This window comes from Lissotriton helveticus, chromosome 1_1 (assembly GCF_964261635.1).
Source record: "Lissotriton helveticus chromosome 1_1, aLisHel1.1, whole genome shotgun sequence".
Classification (NCBI taxonomy): domain Eukaryota; kingdom Metazoa; phylum Chordata; class Amphibia; order Caudata; family Salamandridae; genus Lissotriton; species Lissotriton helveticus.
Genome location: NC_136057.1, coordinates 354,821,999 through 354,836,321, shown reverse-complemented (window position 1 = coordinate 354,836,321; position 14,323 = coordinate 354,821,999). Strand labels below are relative to the sequence as shown.

Here is a 14,323-nt window from a genome sequence, read left to right as displayed (position 1 = left end):
GTCAAATTAAATGGCAAAAACGGTACAGAAGTATTCAAATAATCCCATGGAACTTTTTCATTTTTCAGCGTTTGTAACGTCCAAGCAAACTCCATTAAAGAACGTAATTGATTTGGACCATGATACAGAACAGACATGTCATGTTGCACAATATCAATGACAGATGAGACCATGTTATCCAATGTATATATACAGGAAGACAGTGTATTAATGCTATTATCTACCACTGCAAGAACTTTTTCCAAATTTGCTTGGTCAATTTGGCACAGGCGCACCGCAGCTTCCATCTGCGACAGCTTCCATAATTCATTATATGCTTCATAGATAAATCCTTTCGACCTAGGTGATTTTGGACCTAAAACAAGTCAGCCAAATTGATGTCACCCGACAAATGGGACAGGTGTTGTTTCCCAGACGACAGTGGAGTGTCCCAACCATTGCTGACTCAATTTCCCCACCAAATATGTGGTGACTGAATGAGAATGTGGGAAACATGGATCAGGTCTGCTTTGTGTGAAATCTGTCATGACATTAAGAAAACGCAGTTGACATGCATTGCAGCTCGATGGCCACAATAGCCATCCCATCGGGCTAATGTCAGAAGAATTTATGGTCCCATTTTGGAAGATGTCAATTAAATCAATTGTACAATTGGTATGTCCACGCCATGTATCATACAAGGGAATTGAGGGAATATTCAGATTGTTGGCTGTTGCTAAACCAAAACAAGTAGTATAGCTGTACCGTGTCATTTAAAAATAAAGTTTGAGTCTGAATCAGACATGCACGATGCAAAGCTTCAGTGCCCTGCATCTGCCAATCTCTAGTACCCCAAATGGATTTCAAATCAATTGAGTTATTCTAGTGTTCATAACCCTTTAAGGCCAAATCAGTTCTGAAGGAAAGGGAATAAATCCATTTAGTGTGCGTCAACATGAATTTAGAAAAGTATGTGAACTTTCTCCTTTGAGCATTAGAAGTCCCCTGTAAAGGAGTCAGACAATGATCCGACTATGTAAAATTAAAAATCGGTCTCAGAGTGTTTGTTTTGTGTAAGAAATTATGGCCATAACGTTGATAACTGAATAAATCTGCATAATTTGCCAAATTCAAATACAAATCTTCAGGAACAAAAGCATCATAATATTTAAAATCAGAAAACAATGAATGAACGGCCTGAACATCCAAATCGTCTGAGTGTATGTCCGTTGAAACCACATCTCCTAAGGAAACGAGGAAGAAGTTTGGAATGTTCAGGACCTCAGTCGGACCATGAATATCAAATGCAACTTTATCCCAAACTATGCCATCTGCAATAGGGAAACCCAAAATGTTCAAGAGGGCTTTTTCTCTTTTCATTATATGTAATGATGTATGGGGAGCTAAAACTCAGTCTACAAAGTTCACAGCAGGGTATCCAGACAAATAATGACCATCGATGAGCACAACGAACATAGTCACAACCCCAATCCACATGAAGAGGAATATCAGCTTAAGTACCATCCAGATGTATGTCCAAGGTGGGACCAGGTAAGTCTTTTTGAAGCAGGCACTAAAAATACCTGTACGCATAAGAAGTGCTGCCACAGACTAGGACGAAGATGATGAGTCTGAAGAAAAACTGGTACGTTCCATATATAACCACTCGCTTCAAGACGAAACAAAGGAGGCTGTGCAGCATCAGATGGATTATGTATGGGACTCTCAGGAATGTCAATACCGACCTCAACTGGAGGAGAAGCATATTCGATGTCTGCAATGGTGGAAGTAGAAGGTAAAACAGGCAATAAATCAATAGGAATCTCCATCTCCCCCTCCATTACGCAGGGAGTAGTTGAGGAAGCTGAAGCCATCGGATAGAGTGAATAGTCTCAGCTTTGAATACTTGGAGGCATACTATTCAGTATCAGCCATATGGTGTAGCTGGACATGTTCAACAGAAATGCATCGATTCTCCTTACGACCAGGTAATGGATGCAGGATCACAGTATGGGGGCCTTTTAAACCAAGGACTGACTGATGCACTGTATGAAGGACCAAATTCTTTTTTGTTCTCCACTTCTTCACAAACCAGATCTCCAACCTTAGGAAGCCAGCCAGAAACAGGAATCATCACTGCTGGATCTGTGAAGAGGGCAATAGTGCTTATGCTTGTGAGTCACAAACGTTTTGTAGATCCTGTAAAACAGCACAATGGTTATCAACGTTAAAAGTTGCAGCAGCCGCCACAACGTCAAGACTATCAAGATATGGCACAAACATTTTGATGCCAAAGAGAATTTCATATGGGGTCCGTCCACCCAGAGATCTTGGGAGATTATTAAGTGCACGTTGCACTCCATAGACATGAGTTAGCCAACCCCTGCCAGTAGCTAAGACTCGCTGTCAAAGATGGCTTTAAGTCATGGTTCATTCGCTCCACCACTGAATTGACCTTAGGCCGGTATGGAGACGAATATTGTACCTGCACCCCCAGTGACTTCATCACATTCCAGTAAGCCTTAGAGGCAAATGCAGGACCTTGGTCAGAATGGAAGGTACCACAGGCAAACGTCCCGACAAATAAACGCAAATCCTTAATGACAGAGTGTCAGCTCTACATTGCAGCCAAACCCAAAAGAATCTTGTGGTTGAATCCACTGCAACCTAAATATGTTTGAAAGCAGTGTCAGAAGACAACGGACCGCAGTGATCACGATAGATACAACCAAACGAATGATTGGAAATATAAAGTTGAGTGTGTGGTGGACAGGCAACAGTAGGAGGTTCAATCTGTTGACAAATGTCACAAGAAAGAACGTATATACTAGTCTGTTGATATAAACCCCTTGGGGCTTGATCACAGGACATGTGATATGTATAACTTGAAGGAAAACCTTGGGGAAGTTCTGTTCCTTCCTTCGTCACAGCAATAGCCGCTATAATATAATCATCAATCTTTGTTATTGAGCTAGTGACTGATGCTACTGAACATGTGGCTACTGCAGATTTGGCTGTTTCATCAGCCAGAGAATTACGAACAACGTGTGCTCCCACACGTTGATGGCCCAAAGTATGAATAACACATGTGAGTGGCAGACGTTCCTTAAGAGCGGCCACTCAAACCCAAAACTTTTATGCTTAATTGCGCTACCTTTGGAGTCACAGAAATCATTTTGTTTCCAGAAAAACAAGTTATCATTGAACAATTGTACACAGTAGAATGAGTTGCATACTAGAAGTGTAGGAACCTCTGGATCAGCAAATTCGAAGAGGCAAAAGCAAAGGGCGTAGCTCCGCCCATTGAGCCGTGCAATCACCAAGAGACTGTGTATGTACCAAAGATGATTTAAAATCTCCATCAACAATCTGTCCTGCCACAATAGCACAGGCTGCAGAATAAGCATGTTTAGAACCCACTGCTGGCTGCGCAGAACAATCAGTGTAAATAATGCATTCGTATTGATCCAGAGGAAGTATAGAGAGAGGTGGCGGATGTACGTGTTCATATTGCAAAAACTCCTGTGTCTGAAGAGAAGGGTCAAAGACAAAATTTACATCAGCCGACGTTAAGGAACTAGCCCATTGTATCAATCGTGGATGCAAGGCTTTGGAGTTCAGAACACTAGCCTTCATAACTGCTTCCAAGGCAGGTACAGACGAAACAAGAAAAATATGTTTACCCTGAGGCAAAGAGCACTCCTTCAGGATCGCCATCTAGACAACCATCAAAATGATTTCTGTAGGAGAGAAACGCATCTCAGCAGTAGTGTACAAATGTGACTTGTATGCAATGGGGATTGTGTCCCCCTCATTGAACGTCAAGTAAGTGAAAACTAACGCACCTAGCACAATCCTTATCCCTAAATTAGTCATATTATCACAGGTCAACCAAAAATTAGACGCAAGCAGATCAGATTGCAGAGACCGAAGAATCTTGGTATCAGACTGGAGAGACCGAAGAATCTTGGTATCAGACTGGAGAGACCGAAGAATCTCGGTATATTGCAGCAGGAAGATGTGTATGCAGGTTGTATCAAAGAACAAAGTTGTTTGGTGTGCTGGCTGCAATTTTGCACATTTCTCCAGACCTTCATTGTTTAGCTTGTATCCGAGAAAAAGAACAAAATGCAACTTGGCAAAGTTACATTTGTAACCAAAAATCAGCAAAATACATTATGCTGCGGTCAACACATGCAAGATGTGGTACTAATTCATCATCCTCATATAGATGTTATTGTTGTACAAGAAGACATCCGGTTCAATTTCATGCAAAAGGGACACTACACGTGCTGCAAATGTGCCAGGGATATGCAAAGAACGCTAACTGCTGTCCAATTTCAGCTCTCAGGGGCCAAATTGTGACTGTAGAAACCATTAGATATATCAAGAGTTGTTTTATACTTTTTACAAACAAGGTTATCAACCAACGCAGAGCTGTGAGTGTTCTGTACTGCAAAGGTACGAATATGACTGTTTAAGTGACTGCAATCCAAAACTTATGCGATATGAACTGTCTGGTTGCGATATTGAAAAATGAGGGTAATTCATGGATGAAACCCAGGGCTCAATCACACCCTGGTATTCCAACTGGGTAAGAATTTCACTAAAAGAACCTTTAGCTTGACGTTTAATCGGGTATTGTGGTTGGGGCTGTGTCAGAGAGCAAAGGAATCTCATGTTCAGGGGAATTGTTATCCCAACCAACCTGATTACGATAAACTGCCAGAGCAAGGGCCAATGCCCACTCCGATGCATACGCAAGTTTAGCCTCATCAGAGACCTAACTGGAAAAACTCAGGAGAATAACATCTTCGTCTTTAGAAGAGGCCAGAACAAATGGAGCAGGTAAATCAACCTCCGCTAACAAAATATCATAAGAAGTAGTAAGGTTATCCCAAAAGACCGACTTAATCCTGTGTTTAACATCACCTTCAATTTGGAGGCCTATCTCATAAAGCCCATCAGGAGGTGCAACTCGTGTGTCAGCGGTTTCCACTTGAATGAACGTGTCAGTTGCTTTCACTTCCAGACATTGGAGGAGGGCCTCCTGCACTATGGTAACCTCTGCTGCACTGTCTTGGAGTGTCTCCGCCCATCTCCAATCGAGGAGTAGGGTTCTCACCATCAGAGGCATACTTTGCAGTCAAAGCAGCAACTTTTTTCTCCTGAAATGGGGCGCGAAATTGAGGTTGTCCTTCCTGTTTGGTTTTTAGGTCAAACTGGCGCTGCGGGTCGCATCTTGCTTGCGCAGACTCTCCTTCAATGCGATCCGAATGTCCTCCCCCACCGAACTGTTGGTCAGACGATTCCTGAAAGGTCTCTGGTGTTTTAATTTTAGAGAAGAAACACAACTCAAATCTACGTTCAGAAGCGTCTGGTGATGGCGAACCAGTATGAGAAGGTGGCTTCTGTTGTTGCGGACGCAGATTTTTATTCCATGCCAGGGAGGACAAAACGATCCTGCATGGATGATTCTTATTTTTTACCCGAGTAAAAGGTCTTATTCCCAAACTATTGCGTCCTAATGACGTGTACACATCCTCAATAATGATAGGAAACTCAGAATGCTGGTCAGCGTCTGCCACAGCCGAAAGGCATTGAAGCACTTGCAAGCGACCTGCCTCACCTTTGACATTGGCTAAAATCATGTTAGAGACAATAGGGAACATGCCCACTAATCTCATCCCTAACTTCAGGGCTGGCCCAGCCCTGTGTTTATCTTGAACTTTAAGAATGCTGGTAGAATGATCATGGAGGGGGTGCCAAAGCACAATGTATACACTGCAGCAAACACTGTCCCCCAAGGTGTGCAATCAGCTAAGGCGGGAATAATATCACTAGGTAAACTCATTGTAAGGATCCTGTGTTTTCCTACAGGAGTAGTATTGGGAAAAACAGCTTTGAGTTGCTCAACTTTTTCTGCCAACCAATATGGAAATTCATCTCTATTTTGAAGACGTTTGCCCATCACCGAATTAATTATAAAGGGACTAATAACAAAACTACCACCACGTGCAGGCGGCTGTTGAGTGGCTCCAGCCGGAGCCACTTGGATATTATGTGACATAAACTGAATGACACTTCTGTGTATATGAATCAAAGACATATACAATTGACATAGCTCTGCGAGTGTTACATTAGGATAATTTGGATGTGGTGTGAAACCAGGCAACACGGGCCAAGTGGCCCATCGACTGATAAGGGTCATAAACGGACTGCAGAAACAGGGTGAGGAAGGGCGCCATTAAATCATATGGTATGCTCCCAGGCGGTCAACGGAACATCGAGTAACCGATAAGGGCGATAGTTACGCTGAACACTCGCTGCTGTATATTCATGAAAGATTATCATTCCAATCTACTGCTGGAAATGTAACTCAAGAGTAAAAGACTTTGAAGCAGAAAGGCGCATCCGATTCGACAACAAAAATGAAATCAGCCCCCGCAACTGGGACTCCACGGGTAGTCAGCTAAGCTGTGACCGCTGTGCGGTTCGGTGGCGCAATAGCGGCCGCCACCATAGTAAATGCACATCAACAAATCCAGAGCACGGTAGCGGAAAAGCGGGCAATAGAGAAAGAACAACCTTTAAAATTCAAGTTTGAAAAACCTATAAACATATAAATATAGGAGGTAAAGCCCCCCCCCCCCCCACCACGGACTTCTCCGGGAAACGATGAGCGGGTATTGTGGACAAGCACAAGCGCTACTTCGGAGTCTCCCGAATAAGTACCACCATTTGAGCACCATGTTGCAGGGATGCTGCCCAAATAAGAACTATGCACAGGATTATAGGACCTTGGTGTATGGGGACTCAGTCATCCCACCACCTTCGTGCTTATGAGCCCAGAAATAGTTTAAAATATTTATTTTAACTAACGTGCCCTAACATGCAGTATACGTGCCACAACAAGCAGGAAAATGCATGGAACAAATATAGTCAGCATTGCAGCTAGTCCATAAATCATGAAGGCAGAGGTCATCATAAAAGGACAGTGGAGCCTATTCTCCCTCCCTTTGTTACAAGCAGTATTATTATATATTAGAAGATCTCTGGGCTTTGTCAGTAGACCACATACCTCAGCCTACGAATGGTAGATCTACGCAACAGGTGCGGTCTCGCTCTTCTCCCTGGAAAGGTCCCTTTCCAAGTGTGTGTTACCTAACTCGTGTGCCCCGCTAAGAAGCAAAGTACGTTATCCAAACAGCTGCATCAGCTCCGGCTGCACTGGCTCCGGGCCAACAAGAGAATCACCTTCCGTCTCCTCACCCACGCACACAAAGCCCTGCACAACCAAGGACCAGGATACCTCAACAGCCGCCTCAATTTCTACGCTCCCAAACGCCAGCTTCGATCGACCGGCCACGCCCTCGCCGCCGTCCCTCGCATCGGAAGAGTCACCACCGGGGGAAGGTCCTTCTCCTACCTCGCCGCCAAGACCTGGAACTCCCTCCCGACCCACCTCCGCCTGACCCAGGACCACCTCGCCTTCAGGAAGCAGCTCAAGACCTGGCTGTTCGAGCAGTAGCGGACCCCCCTCCCCAAGCGCCTTGAGACCCTCCGGGTGAGTAGCGCGCTATACAAATGCTTTGATTGATTGATTGATTGATCAGTATGTTTTGTCTAAGGGCTACGGTCTGGCCAGAACAAAATAACAAGGGGGCATTGTTGTACGACCTTGCACATAATGTTCAGTCAAAATCCCAGGAACGTGCAGAGAGCGAACCTAGCGCAGAGTTTCATAAAATGCAGGGGAAAAAAGGGAAGTAGTAAGGAGAGAAGCAAATGTGTTATAGGCTGCATCTGTACTAGATATGTAGACACTAGGCACAATAATAAGATACAGCACTTTATCACTTTCTTCAACAGGTAAGCACGTTAGTGGCAGAATTTGGCACACTTTTACACATAGCATATACTGCTAACCCCCAAAGAGTGGCTAATAGGCTAGGGTCAGTCCAGTAATATAGAGAAGGTGAGAGCTAGAGTATATACAATCCCTACTACTGAATCAGGGATTATTAGTTTAAAATGAGAGTATCTTCCCCTAGTATTGTTACAGATCATTTCTTTCAATGTTAATGGATTAAATAATAAAAAAAAAGCCTAGGCTATTGAAGACAGGCTTTTGAGTCTTATCTATTCAATGATCCTTCAAGAGGCACATGTTCCATCTCCAAAATTAAGTACATTCGGAATGTATTAATCATGGGAAGGTTTAAAGTTCTTTTCTGCCTCCGAGGCACAGCTATTTACATTGCTAAACACAAATGGCCCCCAAACTTATGACTGGCAAAAGGGGGACACAGGTGCAGGGCCAAATGCACCATTGCCAACACATATTACTCCATCCTAGCGCCTACGCTCCGATAGAGGAATGCCCTTCAGTCACTATTTTTACTTTTGCAGTCTCTTATGCAAATACCTAGAGAAGTAATTCCGAGACTTTCTTGTTCGAAAAATGAAAATTGAAGAAGTAGTTCATTCAGATACTTTAAAATGTTTGTACTCGGACAGAACAAAGTCGCTCATAAGTAAGAGTTATAGCTATCTAATTTTAGGTAAAATAGGCGACTGTGGGAAAATAGCAGCTAAATGGCCGAACAGATTAGGAATAAACATTAGCTCTAATCAAATTTCAGCTTCAGTCTGCCAAATTAATCAGGTAGTCCAATCATCCAATTTAAGGCTTCAGTTATATAGAACTATTAGTCAATTATATTATACCCCACAAAGAATTACTAGTTGGCTATCAGGAAACCAATCAAACGATCGAACCAAATGTCCGAAATGCAATCTTGAAGCAGCAGGTATTGAGCATATGCTTTTTTCTTGTCCGGAGTTAACCCTATTTTGGAAGGGAATAACGGACGCTTTAAGTAATAAACAAATTACAACCCCGCCGCTCTCTGCGCATTTGATTCTATTAGACATCCAAGACGTCCATTGTCATCATAAAGACCTGATATTTATAGTACAGGCTTGTGCAAGGCTAATTATAGCTAGGTCCTGGATCTCTAAGAAATCTCCAAGTGTAATGGAGTGGTGGAACTTGATTAATGAAATCTACACAATGGAATTAGCATTAGCAAAACTAAGAGGTCCCAGGGCTCTGAAAAGGAGGGAAAAACTCTGGGGAATGTTCATTTAATTTTTGAAATACGGATATAGATATCTGATAAGACCAGCCTAAATTTGAATCTGTTTGTCAAAATATATTTTGAAACTATGTATTGCTGCCCTCTGTCTTATATACAAAACGGTAACTTATATTTTTGTTTTCTATGTTTTATTATGTAAGTTTAACGATGATGCTCTTCTAGCAATAATAAAAATCTTTAAAAAAATTTTTTTAAAAGAGAAGTAATTACTTGAGGGAAGGAGGGCGGGGGGGGGGGCTTTTTTTTTTTTTACAAAACTTGGCAATAGATACCACTACGCCACCAACAAGTTAAGCAGAAGATGTTGATAAACCTTGACCAATGTAAGCAACATCCAATGCTCATAGTTCTCTGGAGTGTATGATTTCCTCAAAGAGTACTTGTGCTTCTCTGCTACCAGCATAGATTGTTTTTTTAACATCTAATGCAAAAAAATTAATACCATGACAGTACTACAACCAGGAGGCCCTAGAATTGATGGGTTGGAATACAGTCCGAGTCATTACCAGTGACTAAGATCAATTCAAGCATTCCTTCCATCACGTTTTTTGCATGCTTTTTTGTCACCCAAGTGGGGTGGGTATGCCCAGACGTTGGCCCCATGCACACTGTCAATGGAATCAAGCTCTACCATATCTAATGAGCCCATAACGAGGGCAAAACTGATCCTGGGTTGCTTGTGTTCCGGCTCAGGGAGGACCTGGCTCGGCAGTTTGGGCAGCACTGTTCCGACTAGAGAAATTCAAGACTGATTTGCATATAGCTGGATCCAAACTGAGGTGACATGGTGTGCAAATAACAATGGATTGGAATGTGACCCTAGTAATTACCAATGGCTAAGATTAATGCAAGCATTCATTCCATCACATTGTTTGTATACATCTATCTTATACGGCGATTCCAAACAAACACACAGGATTAAAGATTAAAAAGGGAGCCACACAGTTTTGATTAACTACAGGAATCATTGGCCAAAGCATGGGTGCCAACCAGCATCAGCTTTGTCTTGTCTGGTTTAAAGAAAAATCAATCATCTTGCAACCAGATCTGGATTTTGTACAACAGAGATCTTGAGGCTTGGAAATTGGAGGGACAATAATATCAATGCTTGAAGGAAACAATAACTGTTTGTTATTGGCATATTAAACATCACAGTGCTTCAGGCTCTTGAAGATTTCATAAACACACTGAAAACACAGTGGACAGAGGGAACCCTCCAGCACTACATGATCTGATGTCAGCACTGAAGCAAGCACACCTTATTTGCACCTAAGTAGTTTTGCTTACACAACGACGACTTGAACCACCATAGAGAACATGACAGCAATAATGTGCAGGTGGCCATGTTTGGCATGGTGGATCATAGCCACCTTACAAGCCAAGCAGTCAAACAAACTAAAAGTGCTGCCACACACATTGGCATTCTGAAGAGCATTCTTACACAGATGTCCAATAGAGTTGTTTCTTTAAAGTGTGGAACAAAGTAAAGGACGAAAGCTTTAAGAATAATCTTAGAGCTATTTTAGGTCTATAATGAAAAGACACAGACTGCCAAGAACTTTAATTTATGCTTACCCCTCCAGTCAGATCTTCTACCTTAGTCACTGTGACCTCAAGGAATGAGAATTCAGGCATCAAGGCAGGACTAAGTCAATATGCCAAGTCAGTGTCTAACGAAGCCAATGGACATGTCATTTCAGAGATTTCCTCAGGCTAGGAATGGGTACCAAGCTTGAACAAGACATATTTTTCATAAAATAATCCAGAATAGCTTGAATGGAAAAATTCTACGAGCGAATTCATAAATAGTAGAAAAAAACATTACCTCACAAAGAATATGAAAGATATTTCATTTCACTGCCAGCATCAGAGAGCTACAAAGATACCCAAAAGGTTACAAGTTCTTTATCCAGTTTCAGAAAAGCATTACGCCAATTTCTGGTACAGTGTTGTAACCGAGATTTCAGTTGTTAAAGGTGATCTGAGTACCATGGATGAGAAGGTTCATGCTTTCCACAGGAGGGTGCATCTTTTAAAAGGTGTCAAGATGTGACAAAGTTGTGCTAAAATGTAGTTATAAAGGGAGTCTGTTTCCCTGAAAGCAACAAGTGAAAATACACTAATAAGTACCAAACTCCATGATATGTTTATTTGTCTCTTCGCGATATGTTTTCTAGTGGATAGCTACTTTTGACTTCAAAAGATGTTACTTCACAAGTAATAGGGACATGGTTAACCCAGGAAGAGAGATCTTCTGGATTAAGACCTCAGACTAATAAATAAATATTGCATTGGCCAGGACAACACATTGTTTAGCTCAAATGCCTCCAGATAGTAAAAAAAAAAAAAAGAAAAGAAAAACAGGACACTGATACATTGTCTACCACCTAGTCCGCACAGATGGCAAAATGCCCATTAACGGAAAGGGGTTGATTAATGACCATGATGGTAATACAGCCCATGATTGTAGTAAAAAGTCTGCAAACTCCTGTTCTAATTTAACAAAACCTCAATACAGGCAGATGACCGTCCCAAAAACATTAAGGAATAGTACAAGATTGCACGTAAGTCTATGGTACGTGCAATGCTGGAAGTATTTGTAGACAGAAATGGGAACACAATCATTTGTTAGTGGAAACAGGATTCGGAGACCAAACTGCATTGCGCCAAGGAAGGGAAAGCAGGAAGGTGGCCACTTCCACTAAACCAGACTTTGATTTAGACGCATATTATACCCACAGCATGAGACACGTGGGAAAATCTACGGTAAAGGGCTAGAGTTTACCCTTCTAGGCGCTTCCTTTGGTATTTAGGACAGCAAGATCTGAAAGCTCAGGCTCTGCCAGGAGGCCTGCATTCAATTACGTTCTGGGTGTGTGAATAGTCACCCCCAACCTTTGTATATCCATTTTGACTCAGCTTGCAATTACTTTTTAGTAATTTACATTTTAGGTGACTGTCATCATTGAATATATAGAATTTTAGACTTGTGTACTTCAAGAAACGTTTATTGAATTTGGACAATCAATTAAGCAAATTGTCAAAAACCTTGGATGAACTGGAATCAATGCTGGAGGATGTTACACCACACTCATTTCCTTCTAGTCAAGGGAAAACAGATCAAATATTGTACCCTTTTAGTAAATCCTATGAGACAATTCAAAGAAAGAAATGATGACAGTTTCATATTTAAGAAAATTACATTGGAAGGTGATCCTGAGGTCTAAATTACTTATGTCTGGTACTCAGGGGAACAGGAATCAAACTAAACCGGTGTTGGATCATGGACAACTTGAGTTGGAAGTGCCTGAGAAGGACTCGGTCTTATCTGTATTGATGGCTACTGCTTGAGAGAGACAGACTGATATATTAGTACCTGATCCTTGGGGGCGTGACCAGCCAGCCATCATGGCGGACGCGAACTGCTAGCGCTCTGACATTAGACCCCTAATTCTCCTGAAATTATCCTCTTGAGGTGTCTCCCGCGATTACAGCGAGCGGAAACGGTAAGAGGACGCAGCGTGGAGCCTGTGAGGCCCAGTGGCTCCCGATCGGAAGGCGCAGGAGAGGAAATTGAGGGCCGGCTGCTGCGGAGCGGCTCCGGCGCCGTAGATACGAAAAGTGCTCCGGGACTCAACGGTCACTGGTGGGGCCTGTGGTGGCGCTGCGACACTGCCGGGGACGCTGGAAGCTGCACTGTCCTGGACTGCCCATGGCCGCTATCGGGCGCTGTGCGGAGGAGTACGGTCCGGAATAGGAGGCGGGCGCGCGAAGACAGCGGAGAGGCCCTGACCAGCAGCCTGTGCAGACTGCCATGAAAGCTACGACGGGGCCCGGGAGTCAGAGAGCATCTACACATGGTGCAGCGGGGCCAGCACAGAGAAAGCGAGCTGAAGCAGGGGAAGGTGCTGGTGAAGGAATCGGCTGCTCCCCCCGTGCCTCTCTCCCCGGCCTCGCCCCCCCCCCCCCCCGGGATTCACAGCGGTGGTACTGAGGACTGGGCCCTGTGTCACTCGAGCGCCGATGCCTGCTGTGAACTTGCAATTTGCGGCTCCAGCGTCAGCAAGCTCAGAGACGGCCCAGCCCAGATCCTGAACCGGCCTGCTGTGGAGGTGCGGCCCCGGAGTGGCTGTGTGAGTAGGTGATCCCCCGAAGTTGGTACCACTGCGGAGTCTGTGAGAGCTGTTACGGCTGGTGGACGGTGTGGCGAAGATTCCGGTGAGAGGCCAGGCTGGTGATTGGGGACGATTGCAGTAGACATTCTGCAGGGTGAAATAGATGGGGCCCCCTCCGTTAGGCAAGTAAGTGTGGTGCCGCACTGCGCCTGGTGAGACACCAGGAGGGCCGCCTGCTGGTGCAGGGGAATCGTGACCTTGGTGTGTTGGCAGTGTCCGGAGGCGTTGAGGTAAACCCGGTTGGCGAGGCCTGAGTGACTGTGGCCTGCCATACTGTGACTTGGCCGCCATTTTGGAGGCAGCGCCATTTTGGGCACGACTGCAGTCAGAGTGGCATGCCCCTTGCGTGAGAGCTGCATTGTGTATGGTGGAGACCCTGGGCAGCCGGAGGTGTCCTGGGTGTGCTGTGCCCATCCTCTTGTGGAATTGAAAAGCCAGCAGGCCAAGAGCGCCAGGTAGGGTCGAGTGGCGTTGGACGAAAGAGTGAGAGCAGCGGTGTGGCGCCTGGCGAAGACAGCGGAGAAATACCCCTGAGCCACAAGTGGTAGACGCACTGCCAACTAAGCCATCCCCCGGACCGGTAGCTACTATGGCGCGACAGGACACCGGATAGCGGCAGCGACCACCCCAGGGAGGGGGTCCCCCCCTTTTTCTACTGACGGTGCTGCCGCAGGACTGGCGCGGCAGATTTCTCCTCTGTCCCCAAGAAGAGGCCTATGTTCAGGTGGCTGGTAGTTGAACACGCTAGTCCGAGCCAACGAGCGTCTGCGGATGCCAACGGCGCAACAATTAGCGATGGGCCGGCTGAGGGACAAACCGAAAAATGGACAGCAGAGGGCTGACAGTCTTGACCCTCCCCCGAGGCACCAGAGTGGAAGCATGGAGCCCCAAGCAGCAGCCCTCGCTGCCAAGATGGACACTGTGCTAGCAGCGGTGGAGTGGATCGGTACCACCCTGGAGCAAATAAAAGAGTCATTAGAGGCACAAATCGACAAAGTCACGTCG

At 44.5% G+C, this 14,323-nt stretch overlaps 1 protein-coding gene across 27 annotated transcripts in view; it reads right to left on the bottom strand.

The window, feature by feature from the left end:
* The window catches only part of MICAL3 (microtubule associated monooxygenase, calponin and LIM domain containing 3), a 2,019,125-nt gene that overhangs the window by 1,459,711 nt on the left and 545,091 nt on the right, over positions 1-14,323 (bottom strand). The gene's annotated exons all lie outside the window — the stretch shown is intronic.